Raw genomic sequence first — 21,540 nt, 5'->3', positions numbered from 1 at the left:
GTGGTGTTATTTATGTGAAGAAACAAATGTTCTCGGAATGACCTAAAACTTCACGGAGCAACTTTTTGGAAAATATAAAAAATACTTGCAAAAGATGAAGGCCAGGGAGCCCACCACCTGTCCACGAGGGTGGGGGCGCGCCTGCCCCCCTAGGGTGCACCCCCTACCTCATGGGCCCCCTGGAGCCCCTCCGACTCCAACTCCAACTCTATATATTGTGTTTCAAGGAGAGAAAAATCAGAGAGAAGAATTCATTGCGTTTTACGATACGGACCCGCCGCCAAGCCCTAAAACCTCTCGGGAGGGTTGATCTGGAGTCCGTTCGGGGCTCCGGAGAGGGGAATCCGTCGCCATCGTCATCATCAACCATCCTCCATCACCAATTTCATGACGCTCACCGCCATGCGTGAGTAATTCCATCGTAGGCTTGCTGGACGGTGATGGGTTGGATGGGATCTATCATGTAATCGAGTTAGTTTTGTTAGGGTTTGATCCCTAGTATCCACTATGTTCTGAGATTGATGTTGCTATGACTTTGCTATGCTTAATGCTTGTCATTAGGGCCCGAGTGCCATGATTTCAGATCTGAACCTATTATGTTTTCATCAATATATGAGAGTTCTTGATCCTATCTTGCAAGTCTATAGTCACCTATTATGTGTTATGATCCATTAACCCCGAAGTGACAATAATCGGGATACTTACCGGTGATGACCGTAGTTTGAGGAGTTCATGTATTCACTATGTGTTAATGCTTTGTTCTGGTACTCTATTAAAAGGAGGCCTTAATATCCCTTAGTTTCCATTAGGACCCCGCTGCCACGGGAGGGTAGGAGAAAAGATGTCATGCAAGTTCTTTTCCATAAGCACGTATGACTATACTCGGAATACATGCCTACATTATATTAATGAACTGGAGCTAGTTCTGTGTCACCCTAGGTTATGATTTTTACATGATGAACCGCATCCGGCATAATTCTCCATCACTGATCCATTGCCTACGAGCTTTCCATATATTGTTCTTCGCTTATTTACTTTTCCGTTGCTATTTCTATCATCACTTCAAAATACCAAAAACATTACTTTTGCTACTGTTACCTTTTGCTACCGTTATCACTACTATCATATTACTTGCTACTAAACACTTTGCTGTAGATACTAAGTTTCCAGGTGTGGTTGAATTGACAACTCAGCTGCTAATACTTGAGAGTATTCTTTGGCTCCCCTTGTGTCGAATCAATAAATTTGGATTGAATACTCTACCCTCGAAAACTGTTGTGATCCCCTATACTTGTGGGTTATCAAGACTATTTTTTGGCGTCGTCATCGGGGAGCATAGATCTATTCTTTAAGTCACTTGGGATTTATATCTGCTTATCATTATGAATAACTTGAGAGATCCAAAAACCAAGATTTATCCCTCAACTACGAGGGGAGGTAAGGAACTGCCATCTAGCTCTGCACTTGATTCACCTTCTGTTATGAGTAAGCTTGCGACACCTAAACCTGCTTTTGCTATTCGTTCTGATATGCCGCATGTTATTGATGATGCCACTTCTGCTATGCATGATACTTATGATGAAACTACTTCTATGCTTGATACTACTGTGCCACTTGGTGAATTTCTAGATGAACAACTTGCTAGGGCTAGAGAGAATGAAAATATTGAATCTGATAATACTGATGAAATAGATGATGAAGACTTGCCTGTTATTCCTGAGGGTTATGTTTTTGATAAAGAAGCTTCTTTAGCTATTTTAGCTTGCAAAGATAGATACGAACTCAAGAGGTTATTAGCTAAATGGAATCAGCAATCTCTAAAAGCTAGAATGAAACCTGACCCTGCTTTTGCTACTTCACCTATCTGTGTTACCAATAAGGATTGTGAATTCTCTGTTGATCCTGATATAATTACTTTGGTTGAATCTAATCCTTTTCATGGCTATGAATCTGAAATTGTTGTGGCACATCTTACTAAATTAAATGATATAGCTACCTTGTTCACTAATGATGAGAGAACTCGTTACTTTTGTATCCTTAAAATATTTCCGTTCTCATTAAAGGGTGATGCTAAGATATGGTTTAATTCTCTTGATCCTGGTTGTGTGCGTAGTCCCCAGGATATGATTTATTACTTCTCTGCTAAATATTTCCCTGCTCATAGAAACAAGCTGCTTTAAGGGATATATATAATTTTGTGCAACTTGAAGAAGAGAGTCTCCCACAAGCTCGGGGGAGGCTTCTCAAATTACTTAATGCTTTGCCTAATCATCCTCTTAAGAAAAATGAAATACTTGATATCTTTTATAATGGACTAACCGATGCCTCCAGAGATTACCTGGATAGTTGTGTTGGTTCTGTTTTCAGGGAAAGAACGCCGGATGAAGCTGAAATTCTATTGAATAATATGCTAACAAATGAAAATAATTGGACACCTCCTGAGCCAGTTCCTGAGCCTATTCCTAAACCAACTCCGAAGAAGAGAGGTATTCTATTTCTCAGTCCTGAAGATATACAAGAGGCAAAGAAATCTATGAAAGAAAAAGGTATTAAAGCTGAAGATGTTAAGAATTTACCTCCTATTGAAGAAATACATGGTCTTAATTTACCACCTGTTGAAGAAACTCATGGTCTTGATAAACCTACACAGGTAGTAACGGTAAATTCTCTCTATAGATATGATAAAGCTGAAATCCCATTTACTAAATTTGCTAGCCCATGCTTAGATGATTTTGATAAATTTATGGCTAAGCAAGAAGATTTTAATGCTTATTTTGGTAGACAATTGAAATACAATTCAAATATGCTTGAACACTTGAGTGATTATATGGCTAATGTCAAAGGTGAACTTAAACTTATTAGCAAACATGCTTCTATGGTTACCACTCAAGTAGAACAAGTACTTAAAGCTCAAAATGATTTGCTCAATGAATTGAATAGTAAGAATAATGATAATGTTGTTAGAGTGGCTACTAGAACTGGTAAAATGACTCAGGAACCTTTGTATCCTGAAGGCCACCCTAAGAGAATTGATCAAGATTCTCAGAGAAATAATGTAGATGCACCTAGTCCTTCTAAAAGGAAGAAAAAGAAAAATGATAAGACTTTGCATGCTTCTAGTGAACCTATTACTGAAACACCTGAGAATCCAAATGATATTTCTATTTCTGATGCTGAAACACAATCTGGTAATGAACCTGAAACTAGTGATAATGTTAATAATAATATTCATGATGATGCTCAACCTAGTAATGATAATGATGTAGAAATTGAACCTGATGTTGATCTTGATAACCCACAATCAAAGAATCAACGTTATGATAAGAAAGACTTTGTTGCTAGAAAACACGGTAAAGAAAGAGAACCATGGGTTCAGAAACCCATGCCTTTTCCTCCCAAACCATCCAAGAAAAAGGATGATGAGGATTTTGAGCGCTTTGCTGAAATGATTAGACCTATCTTTTTGCGTATGCGATTAACTTATATGCTTAAAATGAATCCTTATGCAGAGTATATGAAAGATATTGTTACTAATAAAAGAAAGATACTGGAAGCTGAAATTTCCACCATGCTTGCTAATTATACTTTTAAGGGTGGAATACCAAAGAAACTAGGAGATCCCGGTGTACCAACTATACCATGCTCCATTAAAAGAAACTATGTTAAAACTGCTTTATGTGATCTTGGAGCCGGTGTTAGTGTTATGCCTCTCTCTTTATATCGTAGACTTGATTTGAATAAGTTGACACCTACTGAAATATCTTTGCAAATGGCTGATAAATCAACTGCTATACCTGTCGGTATTTGTGAGGACGTGCCTGTTGTAGTTGCAAACGTTACTATTTTAATGGACTTTGTTATTCTTGATATTCCCGAGGACGATAGTATGTCTATTATTCTTGGAAGACCCTTCTTGAACACTGTAGGGGCTGTTATTGATTGCACTAAAGGCAATGTCACTTTTCATGTTAATGGTAATGAGCATATGGTACACTTTCCGAGGAAACAACCTCAAGTTCATAGTATCAACTCTATTGGAAAAATTCCATCGATTATATTTGGAACTTTTGAATTTTCTCTTCCTACTGTCAAGAATAAATATGATATTCTTGTTATTGGGGATGTGCATATCCCTGTTGAGGTAACATAGTGTTATTCGAAATTTCTCCGGTTCCATGTTATTCGGAATGAGTTCGTTAACAAGACCTGATCAACCTTTTTAGTGGATTCCTTTTGATGAGCATGAGATGGATGAAACTAGAAGGCACAACCTTCTGTATCCCACTTTTACTTTCTATTATTTATATTAAATAAAATAAAAATAAGTATTTTTCTATCTGTTATCTGATTATCCATGCAATATAAAAATACCCCAAAAATAAAAGTTCTCCAAATGCCCTGAAATTTAAATATGATTTTTTTTCTAGAATATTTGGCACTGAGAACATAGCAGGGGGGGTCATCCACCTGGCCACAAGGGTGGAGGGCGCGCCCCCTGCCTCGTGGGCCCATGGTGTCCCTCCTCCACTTATCCTTTCACCCACACACTCCTTCTTCCTCCCACAAACATGAACAACCAGCTCAAACCCGAGTCCAAGCTCGTTTTACTGCCATTTTCGATCTCCTTGCTCAAAGCACCTCTCACAAAACTGCTTGGGGAGATTGTTCCTTGGTATGTGACTCCTTCATTGGTCCAATTAGTTTTTGTTCTAGTGCTTTATTCATTGCAAATTTGTGCTGCCTAGGTGACCATGTTCTTGAGCTTGCATGTCAAATTTATATGGTTCCAAGTAGTTTTGATACATGATATAGGCTCTAGGCACTTGTAGGAGTAGTTGCTATCAGTATTACTGAGTTTGGTTTACTTTTATTTTGAAGTGACTAAATAATTTCAGAATTTTTCAAAGGAAGAAATATGCTTAGGAAAATATTCCAAGGTGGTTCTTCAAGAAAGCAAGGACCCAGGCTTGCAATGCGTGATGCTGATGAAGAGCCACCAAGAGACGCTCCAGTGCATCCTTGTGAATGGCCTTCTAAGAACTTTATGGATCAAGCGGGAATTAAGGAAAAACTTAATGCATATTTGCGTAACACTGATCTTGTGAGCTTAGAGGAAGAGAAGTGCAGCCAGTATCACCATCTCACTAGTTCCTTTGTGAGGAGGTTTGAATTTTCATCTTCACGTAATTCCCCAACTGTCCTGTTTGATCTTTATGAAAATTCTTATACCATGGACTTAGAGGATTTTACCACTGCTTGCAAACTTCCACGATGGGGTAGTATCAGGGAACCTCGCAAATCTGAATTTAGAGATTTTCTTGCTAATATAACTGTGGGGGAATCTAGAGATATAACATAAGCTACCATAGGGAGCATTCACTTTCCTGCTATACATTATTTTGCTCTCTTCATAGGTAGATGCATAAATGGTAAAGATGAAGCATGTCATATGTGTGTTCCTGATCTCAGTATTCTTAGCAGTGCTGTGTTAGGAGACAAATCTTATAATTTGGGAACCATTGTTGCACGTAGGTTGCATCTTAATGGATTTAATGGAGATTTATTTGGTGGAGTTTATGCAACCCGCATAGCTAATTTTCTTGGTATAGCCATACGCGAAGATGATATTGAATTACCTCCTGCTTACCTAGACTTTAATGCTATGGTTCACCACCAGTTTGTTGAGAGGAATGAATCACCTCTCCAGTATCGACTAATCTTTGACAGACGCCGTGCTGTCCATATTACTCTCCCTGCTCCCGCCTTCTTTGATCATCAGGCAAAAGGAAGATATGTTATTACCAGAGAGGAGGCAGATGAGTACGAGAGGAGAGCGGAGGCCGCTCGTCGCCAAGATGCAGCGCATGAGGCGATAGCCGTTGCATCTCAATACGACCCCAACTACTATTATGGATATCCATCAGGCCAGACGTGGCCATAGACCAACTTAGGCCAAAAGCCTAAGCTTGGGGGAGTACATATTTCCCACCGACATTACATTTATGTTCACACACTCATTGCTAGATGTCGGTGCTCATACTTTTTCATTGTATCATCCATGCTAGCTTATTTCCCTCTTTATGCTTTCTTCTTGTGTTTTAATAAACCTTAAGAAAAACCAAAAAAAATTAGTTGTAGCTTTTAATTAGTTTACTTTCCATGCTTGTAGTAGTAACTAAAAAGAAAACCCAAAAAGATTTCATGTTCTTCTTTTGCTTGTTGGGAGCTTTCCCATGTAAATAGTTTTATTTCTTTTCTTTGGGGGTCGATAGGAGAAGACCATGATTAAATTTGTTGAAGTGGCTCTTATATGCATAAATGTTGATCTGACAAAAGAGCCCATATTGCCTTGTCTTCTCCTGTTTATTGAATGCTTGCATATTCCAGCTTAGTCCAATGCACATGCACAATTATTATTATTCACATTGTTCGGTCGTGCAAGTGAAAGGCAATTATGACAATATATGATGGACTGACTAAGATGAGAAAGGCCGGTATGAACTCGACCTCTTTTGTTTTTGTAAATATGATTAGTTCATCGTTCCTGATTCAGCCTATTATGAATAAACATGTTTGCAATGACAACTAGAGATCATAGTTCTTGTGCCATGCTTGATTAGCTATGAGTTATAATGGTTTACCTTGCATGCCAACATGCTATTGAAATGGTTATGATGTGGTATGATAGGGTGGTATCCTCCTCTGAATGATTTAAGTGACTTGACTTGGCACATGTTCACGCATGTAGTTGAAACAAAATCAACTAGCCTTCATGATATATATGTTCATGGTGGATTATATCCTACTCATGCTTGCATTCGGTGTTGATTAATTTTAATGCATGTTCATGACTATTGTCGCTCTCTAGCTGGTCTCTTGCCAGTCTTTTGCTAGCCTTCACCTGTACTAAGCGGGAATACTGCTTGTGCATCCAACTCCATAAACCCCAAAGTTATTCCATATGAGTCCACCATACCTACCTATATACGGTATCTACCTGCCGTTCCAAGTAAATTTGTATGTGCCAAACTCTAAACCTGAAAATAAATATCCTGTTTTGTATGCTCGAATAGCTCATGTATCAACTAGGGATGTCTGTATCTTCCATGTTAGGCGGGTTATTCTCAAGAGGAGTGGACCCCGCTCCTCACTCACGAGAAAATGGCTGGTCTCCGTGATGCCCAGTCCCATGCTCAAATCAAATCAAAATAATTGCAAACAAAACTCCCCCGGGGACTCTTGTTAGTTGGAGGCACTCGTTGTTTCGAGCAAGCCATGGATTGATGCTTGTTGGTGGAAGGGGGAGTATAAACTTTACCATTCTATTTGGGAACCACCTATAATGTGTGTAGCATGGAAGATATCGCCATCTCCTGGTTGTTATGTTGACAATGAAAGTATACCACTCAAAATATTATTCATCTCTATTTCAAAACCGAGCTCTGGCACCTCTACAAATCCCTGCTTCCCTCTGCGAAGGGCTTATCTATTTACTTTTATGCTGAGTCATCATCCTCTTATTAAAAAGCACCAGTTGGAGAGCACCGCTGTCATTTGCATTCATTACTGTTAGTTTACATTGGGTATGACTTGACTGGATCTCTTTTACCATGAATTACAATGTCTAGTCAGTCCTTGATCTTTAAAGGTGCTCTGTATTTATGTTTTGCGGTCTCAGAAAGGGCTAGCGAGATACCATATTGTTATATCATATTATGATTGTTTTGATAAAGTGTTGTCATCCGAGATTTATTATTATTGCTCGCTAGTTGATTATGCCATTGATATGAGTAAACTTGAGACCTAAGCATTATTGCGAATGTGGTTAGTTATAATCTTTGCTGAAAACTTGAATGCTGGCTTTACATATTTACAACAAGAGCAAACAAAGTTTGTAAAAGTTTTTCTTTATCACTTTCAGTTTGTCAACTGAATTACTTGAGGACAAGCAAAGGTTTAAGCTTGGGCGAGTTGATACGTCTCTGTTGTATCTACTTTTCCAAACACTTTTTCCCTTGTTTTGGACTCTAACTTGCATGATTTGACTGGAACTAACCCGGACTGACGTTGTTTTCAGCAGAATTACCATGGTGTTATTTATGTGCAGAAACAAACGTTCTCGGAATGACATGAAACTTCACGGAGCAACTTTTTGGAAAATATAAAAAATACCTGCAAAAGATGAAGTCCAGGGGACCCACCACCTGTCTGCGAGGGTGGGGGCGCGTCTGCCCCCCTAGGGCACGCCCCCTACCTCGTGGGCCCCCTGGAGCCCCTCCGACACCAACTCCAACTCTATATATTGTGTTCCAGGGAGAAAACAATTAGAGAGAAGAATTCATCGCGTTTTACGATACGGACCGCCGCCAAGCCCTAAAACCTCCCGGGAGGGCTGATCTGGAGTCTGTTCGGGGCTTCGGAGAGGGGAATCCGTCGCCATCGTCATCATCAACCATCCTCCATCACCAATTTCATGATGCTCACCGCCGTGCGTGAGTAATTCCGTCATAGGCTTGCTGGACGGTGATGGGTTGGATGGGATCTATCATGTAATCGAGTTAGTTTTGTTAGGGTTTGGTCCCTAGTATCCACTATGTTCTGAGATTGATGTTGCTATGACTTTGCTATGCTTAATGCTTGTCACTAGGGCCCGAGTGCCATGATTTCAGATCTGAATCTATTATGTTTTCATCAATATATGAGAGTTCTTGATCCTATCTTGCAAGTCTATAGTCACCTATTATGTGTTATGATCCGTTAACTCCGAAGTGACAATAATCGGGATACTTACTGGTGATGACCGTAGTTTGAGGAGTTCATGTATTCACTATGTGTCACTACAAAACAAAGACACATTCGTGACATTTTGGGCCCAATGAATTTTTTCTGTCATACATATGACACTTCTATGACGATAATTGTGACAAAACCTGGTATCATCATAGATGTGGTGGGCTCCTACTTCTATGACAAAAAATCATGACAGAAAATGGGCTTTTCGTCCTGGGTGGGTCGGAGACGCAGCTGCATGACATTCTTCGGGTCGTCCATGACGGAAAAAACCGTGGTAGAAGCGAGGGCGAGGAAAATTTCGGGGAGTTCCCGGTTACGGTGGGAGGTCGGGGGCCGAGCGATGCGCGTTTCTCTCGTACACATACGCGCGTGTGTGCGAGGCATTGGCTCTAACTGAACCCAAGCGATTGCACTGCAGGCTACGCGTTACTGAACCCGAGCGATCGATCGATGGCTGTTAACTAGACCCGATCGAGCAATTCCTTCGCTACTGCTGCTAACTGAAGCCGATCGATTGGATGAACAGTGAGCGTTGCAGGGGGGTTGGATGAACAGTGAGCGGTGGCGTTGCCTCTGGATGAACAGGACCCCGTGGTGTGGAGGGCTGGATGAACAGTAGACGGTGGAGGGGTGCCCGTGGAGGGGTGGTTGAACAGGACCCCGTGGTGTGGAGGGCTGGATGAACAATAGACGGTGGAGGGGTGGTTGAACAGTAGCCGGTGGAGTAGCGCGCGGTGGAGGCTGGATGAACAGGAGCCCGTGGAGGCTGGAGGAGGTCGACGGTAGCCCGTGGAGGCTGGAGGAGGTCGACGGTGGAGATGAACAGTATCCCGTGGAGTCCTATTTTGCGGTACGCCACACCCCTCCCGATGAACATGACCCCCGTTTCGACCGTAGGAGGTCCGTTTCATCCGTTTTGCGGTATGCCACACCCCTCCCGATCAACAGGACCCCCGTTTCGACCGTAGGGGGTCCGTTTCCTCCGTTTTGCGGTACGCCACACCCCTCCTGATCAACAGGACCCCTGTTTCGACCGTAGGAGGTCCATTTCCTCCGTTCTACGGTACACCAGGCCTTGTTTCCATCACCTGTTCCGTCCAAGCCCTCCCGATGAACATGACCACGCATTCCGTTTCGACCCAGCCGGTTGGCTACGACGCATTCCGTTGCCTCCCGATGAACACGACGCATTCCGTTGCCTCCCGATGAACACGACGCATTCCGTTGCCTCCCCATGAACACGACACATTTCGTTGCCTCCCCATGAACACAACAACGACGCTGTTTCTCCGTTCCGACCCAGCCATGTACACGAGCCCTGGCCGTACGTATGCGCGAGTAGGCGTTCGAGACCCTGCCCGTATGTACACATACGTGGCCGTATTTTCTTTCTTGCACCCTAGCCGTTGTACGTACGTGTACATGCTACGTGCGCGCCTCTACTACGACACGTGCGCGCCTCTACATCGACCAGTATGTACGTACACGTTCGCGACCAGAATGACAACGCTACGTACGCTTCGACGAGGTGGGTCCCGACTGTCAGGCACTTCCTTGCCTGCGAAGATGTAGCTGGTGTGTCCCAGCAGTCAGGGGGGCGAATCATTTTGTTTTTTTGCCCGGACGCACTTCCTTGCATGCGAAGGTGTAGCTGCTGGGTCCCAGCAGTCAGTGGGCGAATCATTTTTTTTGCCCGGACGCACTTCCTTGCGTGCGAAGGTGTAGCTGGTGGGTCCCAGCAGTCGAGGGGCGAATCGTTTTTTTTCAAACGCACTTCCTTGCATGCGAAGATGTAGCTGGTGAGTCCCAACAGTCAGGGGGCGGATCGTTTTTTTCGGATGGACTTCCTTGCGTGTGAAGATGTAGCTCGTGGGTCCCAGCAGTCAGGGGGCGGATCATTTTTTCGCGAAATAGGGTGGCCCGTCCGGTGGGTCCCCGCTGTCAGGTGGAGGAATAATTATTTTGCGCGTAATAAGGAGGCACTTCCTTGCGGCTCCCGTGGACCCAGCTGTCAGCCTCTCCACGTACAGTCCACGTCCGATGGAAGTCGTCCCATGACCACGTTGACCACGCCGCGCCGAGAGCACCAGGGCGGTGGACGACGGCGAGGCCTAGGAAGGGGACGACGCGGGGCCGGGGAAGACGCAGCAGTGGATGCACATGCGGAGAGGAGTACAAGGGTTCACTGGTTCAGCTGCGCTACCGTCGCCGCAAAATAACAGGGGGTGTGGGTGAATGGAGGGATGGCCTAGCCAGCGGTGGGAGTAGTAGGGGCGGTGAGGCCTCCGTGGCAGCACAGCCGGCCACGGGACGCAAGAGCAGGCGGCACGACTGGCGCTGCTTTGGGCGGCTGGAGAAAGAAGACCAGAGGTTGAAGAAGCACGACGGCCGTTGGATGGACATTGTACGGTCACTGCATCTAGAATCGTTTATATTGACTAAGTTGACAAAGCCCTTGGTACGTCAACTTAGTAGGCCCACAGGTCAGCTTCCGGAACGGTGCACCCCAGATGTCTGGGGGAGGAATCATTTTTTGGGCGGGTGAAGCTAGAATATCCGAGATTGAAGAAGAAGCACGGCATCCGTTGGATGGACATCCAACGTCCACTTCTGCTAGAACCGTGTGTTGACTATAAGTTGACAAAGCCTTGCATACGCATCAATTCTGTTTTTTTAGGGGACGCGTCAACTTAGTAAGGCCAGAAGTGTGTGGCTGAGAACTTATAGCCCATTTGAGATTTGTAAAATTGTGTAGCCCATTTTTGAATTCTAATACTCCCTCCGTAAACTAATATAAGAGTGTTTAGATCACTATTTTAGTGATCTAAACGCTCTTATATTAGTTTACAGAGGGAGTAGAATTTACTACAGCCCATTTACAGTTTGTTAAAAGTACAACCCATTTCAACCAATCATTCAAAACATAATTCACTAAAATTTCCCACATTTTGATGGGATCCGAAATATTTTTATCCCGAAATTTCTAGTCAGATTAAATACAATTTCAATATAAATTTATGTTACGTAAAAATCCAACAAAACATTGCGCTCGCAACAATTAATGAAATTAAAATTTTCAATATCCAAAAATAATATTTTATCAAGTAATCATGTGTTTGGTGCATTTTTTTATAGTTACTGCCCAGTTTTTATAATTATATCCCATTTATTATTTCTTAAAGCTCATTTTCTTGTTAAGCCTAATGCATCCCTCCTAGGAAAGATTTGCAGCCCAGCGGGGCGGAGAATAACAACTTGACCTTGCCTAGGTATTCCTAAAAAAAGTATAGCTGGGCTAGCCATTTTCAGCTTGAAAAAAATTAATATCTGGGCTGGATATCTGGCCTGGGCTAGACGGGCCACAGCCCGCCCAGTTAATACCTGCAGCGATGTTTTCGTTGTTGTTCAGAGGAGAAAAATTAATATCTGGGCTAAACATCGAAAAACTCTGCAGTGCTCACACCTCAAAAACACAAATACTGCTCGAGCTGCTTGGTCCCAGCTGTCGGCCGCTTCTTGTGCAATTCTCTCGTTTATTGACTACTCCTACTACATAGGTTGACAATGGTGTGGGACCGTGATGTCAGAAAACCAGGAGGAAGCAAAATAAATTTTAGTTATATATATAATAAGGAGGCACTTGCGTACGTGAGGCTATGGACCTGGTGGGTACCCATTGTCATCCTCTCCAAGTAAAGTCATCTCCTCGCCCGCGCGCGCTTTCCGCCCAAAATAGTCAGCGTCGCCCTCCCCGCTTCCCAGTGCAGGCACTTGCTCCGCCTTCAAAGGACACAAGTGTCGTCCGTCCATCTGCCGCCCACATTAATGATACGCGGTTGCCGAGGTGGCTACTCCAGCGCCACACGTCCGTCCCTCCGCCCGCCCACTATTGCTATATAAACTGCTGCGCCGGCCATAGCCGCAGTCATCTGCATTCGTTCCCTTTCTCCTGTCGACACCACTACTGCCCACCATGGTTTCCTCGTGCTCCAGCGCTCTTCAAGACGGGCGGACGATGGACCACAAGGAGATGGCAGCCATTGCTGCCGACTGGCTGGCCGGCAGGCAGCCGGAGGATGATGACGTCCCAATGGAGAACATGGTAGTCGACGATCCGGCGCCAACCCCCTCCTCCGCACCATCCTCGCCGGTGCATTGCACCATGGCCATCGATGAGGCCCGTGCCCAATATATGGACAGGGTGAGGCAGATGCGTGAGGAGCAGTTCCGGGAGGCGCAGGTCGACGCCGCCTACAACCACCATCTCCTCGAGGCGCTGTTTGGCGAGACCGAGGACGAGGTAGAGGACAATGCCGGCTCCGACAAGTCCCCGCTCCGCTGGCGTCGATTGGGCCCTGCTCCGCCGAGGCCCCGCGGCGCCAACAACGAGGCAGAGGACACCGCCGGCTCCGCCGAGGCCCTGCCCTGCCAACAACGAGGCAGAGGACACCGCCGGCTTCGTCGAGGCCCCGCCTCACCAACAACGAGGCAGAGGACACCGCCGGCTCCGTCGAGGCCCCGCCTCACCAACAACGAGGCAGAGGACACCACCGGCTCCGTCGAGGCCCCTCCCCGCCAACAACGAGGCAGAGGACATCGCCGGCTCCGCCGAGGCCCCGCCCCGCTGCCAACGAGGCGGCGCCACACAGAAAACGAGGAAGAGTAGAACACGGTAGGTCGCTGCCACTCGGGTCCAAGTAAGGCCACCGCTGCTACCCTCCGGTTGAAGCCAAGCTAGGCGGGTTGACCATTGACGGCCGGTTAGCTTCTTGGCGGCGACGTGGAGTCGGAGAGCTGCGCTGGAGAAGAACACTGCTTCTACTTAACTGCTGGTGCAGTTGGCTGACTGACACGTGGGCCCAACAGGCCACATGTCAGTTACGCAACTGCACCTACAGTTAAGCCACTGAAGCTTCTGTTCGGCTCAGTGGGACATAGGTGGGTAGCTTCGGTTAATTAATTATACCTCCAGCGCACCCCTTTTTAGTTGAAGAATGTATGAAATGTAATGAAATCTGGCATGTTTATATGAAATCCGACCGTGTATGAATGAATTTATTTTGATTAGTTCGAATTCCTGTATCACTGGCATTGGATGAACATGCAAAACAATACGTACTAGCATCATTCCCAGGGTGATCACCTCGTTTGCAGCAGTTTCACATGTACTCCCTCCGATCCTTTCTAGTATGCATACAAGTTTTGTCTGCAGTCAAAGTATCTCTACTTTGACCAATCTTATACAAAAAAGTATGCACTTTCACAATGTGCAAAGTAAAAAGGAACAGAAGGAGTACAAAGAGTTTGAACAGCTTTTTAGTGTTTCTGTACATTGCAATCAAACACACAGGCCTGGCGATTCATAGAGAACATTCAAAACAATCGATGATTATGCATCTCAGCGACTCACATGTCAGAGGCAATATTTACTTCACAACTAAAGAATAAAGAAAAAATTGATCGACGCTGCTGACAGCAAAGGGCGTCCCATTCAAAAATATCAAACGCATGTCTTGCTAAAATCAATGAGCAAAATTTGACAAGGTTGTCCCATTCCAAAATATCAAATGCCTATGATTGTGGAATGGGGAGGGTTTGCCATCAGTTCGGACATTGACATGGCACCTCGTGCTAAATAAACCAGCTATTCTTTTTGTGCAGTTCCACCAAAATCAACCAAATTCGCGCGTAGCTTGTATGATTTCGCCCTTATATGTTGCAACGCCTTGAACTTATCGTCACCTCCTTTCTTGTGGTGGAAATGAATGATTCGATGTATTCATGAACATTTTGTGCAGTTCCCATTGAAATCAACCTGAGCACCCCTGTTTGCACAAATGCAAAAAAGTGATTAGTATAAAGCAAATTGTACTATGAATTGACAGTTTCAACAGGCACATACATGGTCCATGTAGAGCACACTTTTAGAAAAATGGAACTCACTAGAAAGAATCCTAGAACAACATTGTACTCGCGCATCACAGCAAAAAGATGGAGATTTGTCAGTCCTTCTGAGCTGAAGTTAGTTTGGTCTTGTGGGGAGTAATGTAACCATCCTTCAACTGCTCCTGATGATAAGATAGACAGGGCTTCTTCATCCTGGCATAATCGGAACTAGTCACTTCACGTACTCCATATTCTTCTTTAGAGGAAGATGATCATGTTGTGCAAAGATAAGAGGACTACTAAATGCTAGCATCCCTGTTTGCTCGAACAAAAGGAAAGGAAATATTTAAAACGGCACAGATGAAGCACTTCTCAAGGAAAATACCACTTTTTCATGACAGTATCTAAACAGTAGCACAACACCAATAGAGATGACAAAGCTCAATCATATGGATGAAATCAGTGGGCAAGTACCAACCTTTGTCAGGAGGCTTATTGTGTAGAGCATACAGATGAAGCACTTCTCCAGAACCATCTGTTGCTATCTACAGCGGTGGCCATGCTTACTATATACTCCTCGATTAGTTTAATGTTTCCAACATCTTCTTGTGCAGTTCTACTAAAATATATGGTATCTTCAAAGAAGATCCCTGTTTGCACAAGTTGAGATAATTACATATTAAATTAAGAGTGGCATCAAATCAGTGGCAAAACAATTGCTCGTTCCAGCCATAGCAATAAATTAAGATGCAAAACTATATCATTACTTGTGTCATCACAGTTCCAGTGTTTCATTACAGCACCGGGAGTTGATTTTTGTTTTTCTTCCGCTTGTTCTTCCCCTTCATCAGTTGGTTCAATAACAGACAAGCTTCGCCTTCAATGTAAGATTTGGCATGTCAATTAGGGAGCACAAATATAGTACTAAACTTAATTTTCTGATGAAAGTAGCAAAATACAAGCCAGCAGTTGTGAAATATCCTTATCTTACCTCAATGGGATATTACGGTGCGCATACAGATTGGAAGTCCTGTCTCCATTTGTGCAGTTCACTAAAATCAAGCAACATTATCGTACAAGTAGCACAACATATGAAAGCACACTGCAGAATCATGTGAAAGAAGGCTAGTACTAACCTCTCATGATGCGGAATTCAAACAACTCACAAGAAGAAGATCTGAACCAAATTCGCCTTAACGGATAGGAAGTAAGATCTCCTCTTGTGCAGTTCCACTAAGATCAAGCAATCAAGCAACGTTGTCGGTGTGACATTTTGGTTGAACTGCACAAAACACTCTTAAAACAAAAGTGTTTTGTGCAGTGCAACAAAAGGTCACAATGGTAACGAGGTGAAGTAGATAACCCTGTTTACACAGAGGTGCAAAGGAAACAATTAGTGGTCAATAACGGTGGATGACACAGAAGCCAACAAAAAGAAGCATCTACCTTATCTAAATGGGAAAGAAAGAAAGATAATAGCATTTCTCCAACGGTGGCATTGATTAATATTAACATACAGATTATATTAACAATAAAATTCGTTAAACATGTAATTTACTTTTAACTATGGCATTGTATCAATTTTCCAGCGGCATTATTAGAGGGTGTTTGTTTACGGGGACATTTTGGTGTAGGGACTAAAAAAACTCCGTGTCAGTCCCATCTAAACCAAACAAGAGGGACTTTTAGGGGCTAAAAGTGGGCATTTGGGACTAAAGAAAGAAGACCCCGAGGGAGTCTTTTTGGGACTTTTTCCAACAGTTGCCCCTGCCGTGCATCGCACCTTGTCTCTATTAGTTCATTACTAGGGGTAACATGGTCTTTTAGCATGTCATTTAATAACCTCTAGTCCATGTTTAGTCCCTGGAACCAAGCAGGTAGGGACTAGGGAGTTTTAACCAAACAGGGCCTTAGATTAACAACAGCTAATGAGTTGCATGGGATAGTGGACGCACCAGCACCATGTGCATCTACCGATGTACTGTGGTCATGCACAGTCTGTTGCAACAAAGAACAAACAACCAAGGAGCATATTTGTGTTGGTCCCAGTTTTGTTATCTTTAGACACCTTTCCCTATGTGAGCGCAGCAAATCTAGTCCTGCTCAAACTCTACAGCCTTGTCCCTTCCTTTCCTTTTTGAACTAGTACTTTTGCCCCTTCCTTTCCTCTTTGAACCACGTCCTAGATTTATGCGATACATCTTTCCCCACTACTTTCCCCCATTCCTTTCCTCTTTGAACCACGTCCTAGATTCATGTTATACAACTTTCCCCCTTCATTTCCTCTTTGAACCACGTCCTAGATTCATGCTATATACAACTTTTCTCACTACTTTCCCCCACTCCTTTCCTCTTTGAACCATGTCCTAGATTCATAGTATACATGCAGCTAGAGCAATGCATGTGGAGTAAGTAAATTATACCTTAAGGTTCTTGGAGCGTGGTTCGGTGGGCGATGGGACGGCGGTGAAGAAGAAGGGGTCGGAGGCCCTCCCACGTCGCCGCTGGGTGGAAAGTGAACAGTTGCGCCGGTAGTCCCTCGCCGACAGCGACAGCGTTAAGCCTCCTTCCCTTCCTGGCGGACGGATCCTGCCGGCTCTTTGAGCAGCAGTGAGGGGAGAGAGAGGCCAACGAAGTCTTGTTTAGATATAGAGAGGGTGAGAGAGTGTGAAGAGAGCAACTACTCCCTCCATTCCAAATTACTAGTCGAAGAAATGGATGTATCTAGAACTAAAATACATCTAGATACATCCATACCTGTGACAAGTAATTCAGAACGGAGGGAGTACAAGCGCTGAGGCTCCAGCGGGAGAGGGCGAGAGAGTGTGAAGAGAGCAACTACAAGCGTTGAGGCTCCGGCATGTATATATATACTGGAGAGAGAGTGTGAAGCGTGCAAACCCTAGAAAACATTTTGACCAGTCAAAGAATCCTCCTGGCACAAATTATGCTCAAGTGTAGTTATCGAACCCGAGACCTCAAGTTAGAAGGTGCAACGGGACCAAGGTGCGTGCGTGTGTGCGTGTGTGTGTGTGTGTTTTAACAGCATGTGTGTGTTAGAGAGAGCGATAGATCGACCTACTCCTACAGAGAGATGTTGTGTAGTGTACGATTTTAGCCCGAGAGTCGGTGCATCCTCTCATTTCCGGGCGTGTCCGGTAGGGACATGCGGACAGCTGCCACGCCCGCTCCTGACCAGCCTGGCCCACCCAAAGCCCCTCCATCGCCCACGGGCGCTTCCCGCCTGAAATGGTCAGCGCCGCTCCAAAGAATCGGTGCCGCATTCATGCCCGGGCAGAGCGGACGCGACCTCTCACTGGCGCAAGAGTGATGGTTACTGCTGGGTCTATGTGATTTGACGGCTCATTGGTCTTTATTACTGAGGTGGTAGGACTGCTGGATGTCCCATGCTTTCGGCGAAAGGAGGCACTACTACTAGATTACAATTTTCTCCATTCTTACAGCGGAGGCGTGCAAGAGCAGTGAAAACACGCAGGCTCAGTGATTACATGGCCCACCTCACACTATCACCGTGCGACACCTAACTCTTTTCATAGTACTCCCTCCATTCCTAAATATTACTAGATGAGTCCACGCGCGTTGCCGCGGAACAGCGGTATATCTCTCTGTGCAAAATTATCGATTTCATAGAACTAAAAAAACTCTATAACCGCATGACAAATGTGGTAGCCAAACTAAATAAACTCCCATCATCATTTAGATCATCCCACGTAAGGAAAAAAGATCAGCCAACTCCTACTGCATAATGGGATTATATTTTTCTTTTTGACATGTTAATGGGACTTAAAAGCTCACTTACATGCATGCTACCGGTGCATGCTTGCATGCAGACATGTTGATGTGATTTAAAACCCACTCACATGCATGCGCCATGGTATTTCTGTATGCTTGCATGTGGCTTAGTGCGGAGCCTCTCAACGTCTAGATCAGACAGCTATTATGGACTGATTTACTTCATCTAATGGCTACATCAATTTTGATGATGTGGCTCATGGAGAGGATAGAGAATTCCTAGTAGTGGGGGCTAGCTATTACTAATAGATAAGTCTTTGTAGAGATTCCACTACATACGGAACAAAATGAATGAATCTACACTTAAAATGCATCTATATACATCCGCATGTGGTTAATGGTGAAATCTCTACAAAGACTTATATTTAGGAATGGGGGAGACGACGTACTAAGCAAGCTTCTCCTCGTTCTGCGAGTTGATGGGACACATCAAAAGTACTCCACTGTATAGAGCCTTGCCTCTAAGGTAGGCCCCACATGGTTTGCCTCTTTTTTAACATAACACGTCAAGTCACAATTTGTTTGTTCACCCGTGCTAGACGATCCTCGCTCCACCAAGTGGACAACCAGTACACGTGCCAAATTACCACGTGGGCTGCCTTTTTCATACAGAAATGAGCTCCACCGTGTACCCACGTGGGTGTGGTTGGGAAAGAGACGGGAGTACGTGCACCGTGCATGCACCTCTTCTCTTCGTGCACGTCCCCCACCTACGTGGGTGTGTGTGAGAGATACAAACCACGTTCGTGAGTGTTTTTGGTTTTGGGGTGGGGGTTGATTTCGTGAATTATTTGTGGGAATATGTGTCGATGACATCTCAAACAAAATTTTGCATGCAATGTGTGTGAAATGGAGGCCTATCCATATCATACATAGAAGGTCATGCAATCCACGAGAAGAGAGGGAGGGGTCATAGCTATTGATAGAGTCGAAGAGAGGATCAAGTGGGTGGGTGCGAGATCGATGAAGAGAGCCATCAAAATTGTGTGTGTGTACAAGTCAAAGATATAGGGCGACTGGCCTACCGGAATGTTAGAGGGCACACGTCAAGTTTGTGTGTGGCAGGGAAACATGACTAGAGCGCTTGATGTATCGGTGTGTGTGCGGGGGAGGGGGGTGGTGGGAGGGGTAGGCAGAGGCCTAACTATAGAGGTAGAATGACTCGTATATGTGTTGAGAAGGAGAGACCCAGCTATGTCTTCAGGGAGATCGGTCGACATCCATACATAACTGAAGGACGGGAAATATGATGGGAGAGAGAGAGAGGAGAGAGAGGGGGGAGGGAGAGGGAGGGAGAGGGGTAGAGTGCTGGATGGGTGATGGAGTTGCTTCTCGAAGATGGTGGGAGAGGCCTACTAGACAAACTGAGGGTGGAACTGTAATGTTATCAATAAGAGTGGGGATGTGTTTCTGTGTGTGCCTGTGCGCGATAGATCTGTTGGGACGCATCCATGGATGATGAAGGGGAACCATGTGTTTGGTAAGCAAACCTAACTAGATCGGTAGATCAATTGTTGTTTGTCGGAGGAAGGGAGAGACACAACTAATGAGGTATATCGATTGACGTGTGGGTAAAAACGAGTTATAAGGACCTAGCTAGCTATATGTATAGCGAGAGATCAGTCGGTGTACGTCCATTCGTTAGAGGCAAATAAGGCCCAGCGAGACGGATAGGCAGAGAGAATGGAGCTAGGAGGTGGTGCGAGAGGCCCAACTACTAGCTAGATAGGAGGAGGAGTGTGCGGTTGTGAGAGCGATGAAAAGAAGGGCGAGAGTTTACACGTGTGTCTGACCGTATGAGAGACACGAGGCAAGGACACATAAAGGAGGAGATTGAAGGTGTGTTTGTATGTTGTAGGCAGGCATCGCTGGAGAGGTTTATCGATCGGTGTGTGTTGGAAAGGAGTTGTGGAGACTCTAGGAGAACGACCTAAAGAAAAAAATGAATGTGCCCGGTGGATAGAATGCCGAGGGAGGGGGAGGGCGAGGAGGGCGTGTGCATGCACGAGAGAAAGTTAGTGGTAGCTTCAAAGGTTAGAGGATTGTGTGGGAGTAAGAGACTAACAAAGATCATAATTTGATATGAAAGCGGATTCATATATTTGAATAGGAGATCATAGCGTTTTAAACGTTGCATGCATGAATATAACGGTGATACACGTGCTATGCACATGTTATACCATAATGTGATAATGCATGGCGTTTGCAACTCACAGCTAAATGCCGAACAATCTAAACCATACTATACATCAAATAATCTCACATTTTATTTGAATTGGTGATAATGTGTGGCGCTTGCAGCTTACAACAAAATATTGAACAATCTAAACAATACTATATATCGAACATTCTCACATTTTATTTGAATTTGTGGTAATTTGTGGTGTTTGCAACTCACATCGAAATACTTGTAGGCGTAGGGGGCGGGGCACCATACATAATGTGATAAACACATTATACATATGATACATGGTTTAGATTATGGAGATCTAGCTAGAGCTAGAAATGTAATGTGATTTGAAATCAAAATAAAGTGGATTCAAACAATCTAGTTCGAGTTCATATAGTACACATAGTTCATATGTAACTCGATACTAATCATGTGGTGTGCTGTGAAGATAATACACAAACGATGGTTTAACTTGACAATAATGATGATTGTAGATCTTATTAAAACAGAGAAACGAATTCAAATGCTTTAACTTAACAACAATCATTTCTGTAGATCTTATTCAAATAGAGAAACGAATTCAAATTTAGTTCATATTGAAGCGGTAGTATATACGTTTGGAATGCAATAAAATGTTCATTTGAGTACTAGGTTGCATGCATTATACACGTAGCGAAATATTTTAATTGAACATAACATGAATTCAAAGTTTTGAATGACATTTGTAGGGCGCATTGATTTGGTACAATACACGTTAGGCTTGTCAGGAAATTTCAACCCGCGCCTTGTTAGCCCGAAATATTTAAGATATATCTTTGTCTTGTTGTGCTCTGACAACTCCCTCCATCTCAACCCGCGCCTTGCTATTCTGAAATTAC

The sequence above is a fragment of the Triticum aestivum genome, chromosome 3A (genome assembly GCF_018294505.1).
Source record: "Triticum aestivum cultivar Chinese Spring chromosome 3A, IWGSC CS RefSeq v2.1, whole genome shotgun sequence".
In the NCBI taxonomy this organism is placed as follows: Eukaryota; Viridiplantae; Streptophyta; class Magnoliopsida; order Poales; family Poaceae; genus Triticum; species Triticum aestivum.
Note: the sequence above shows the minus strand (reverse complement) of the source record.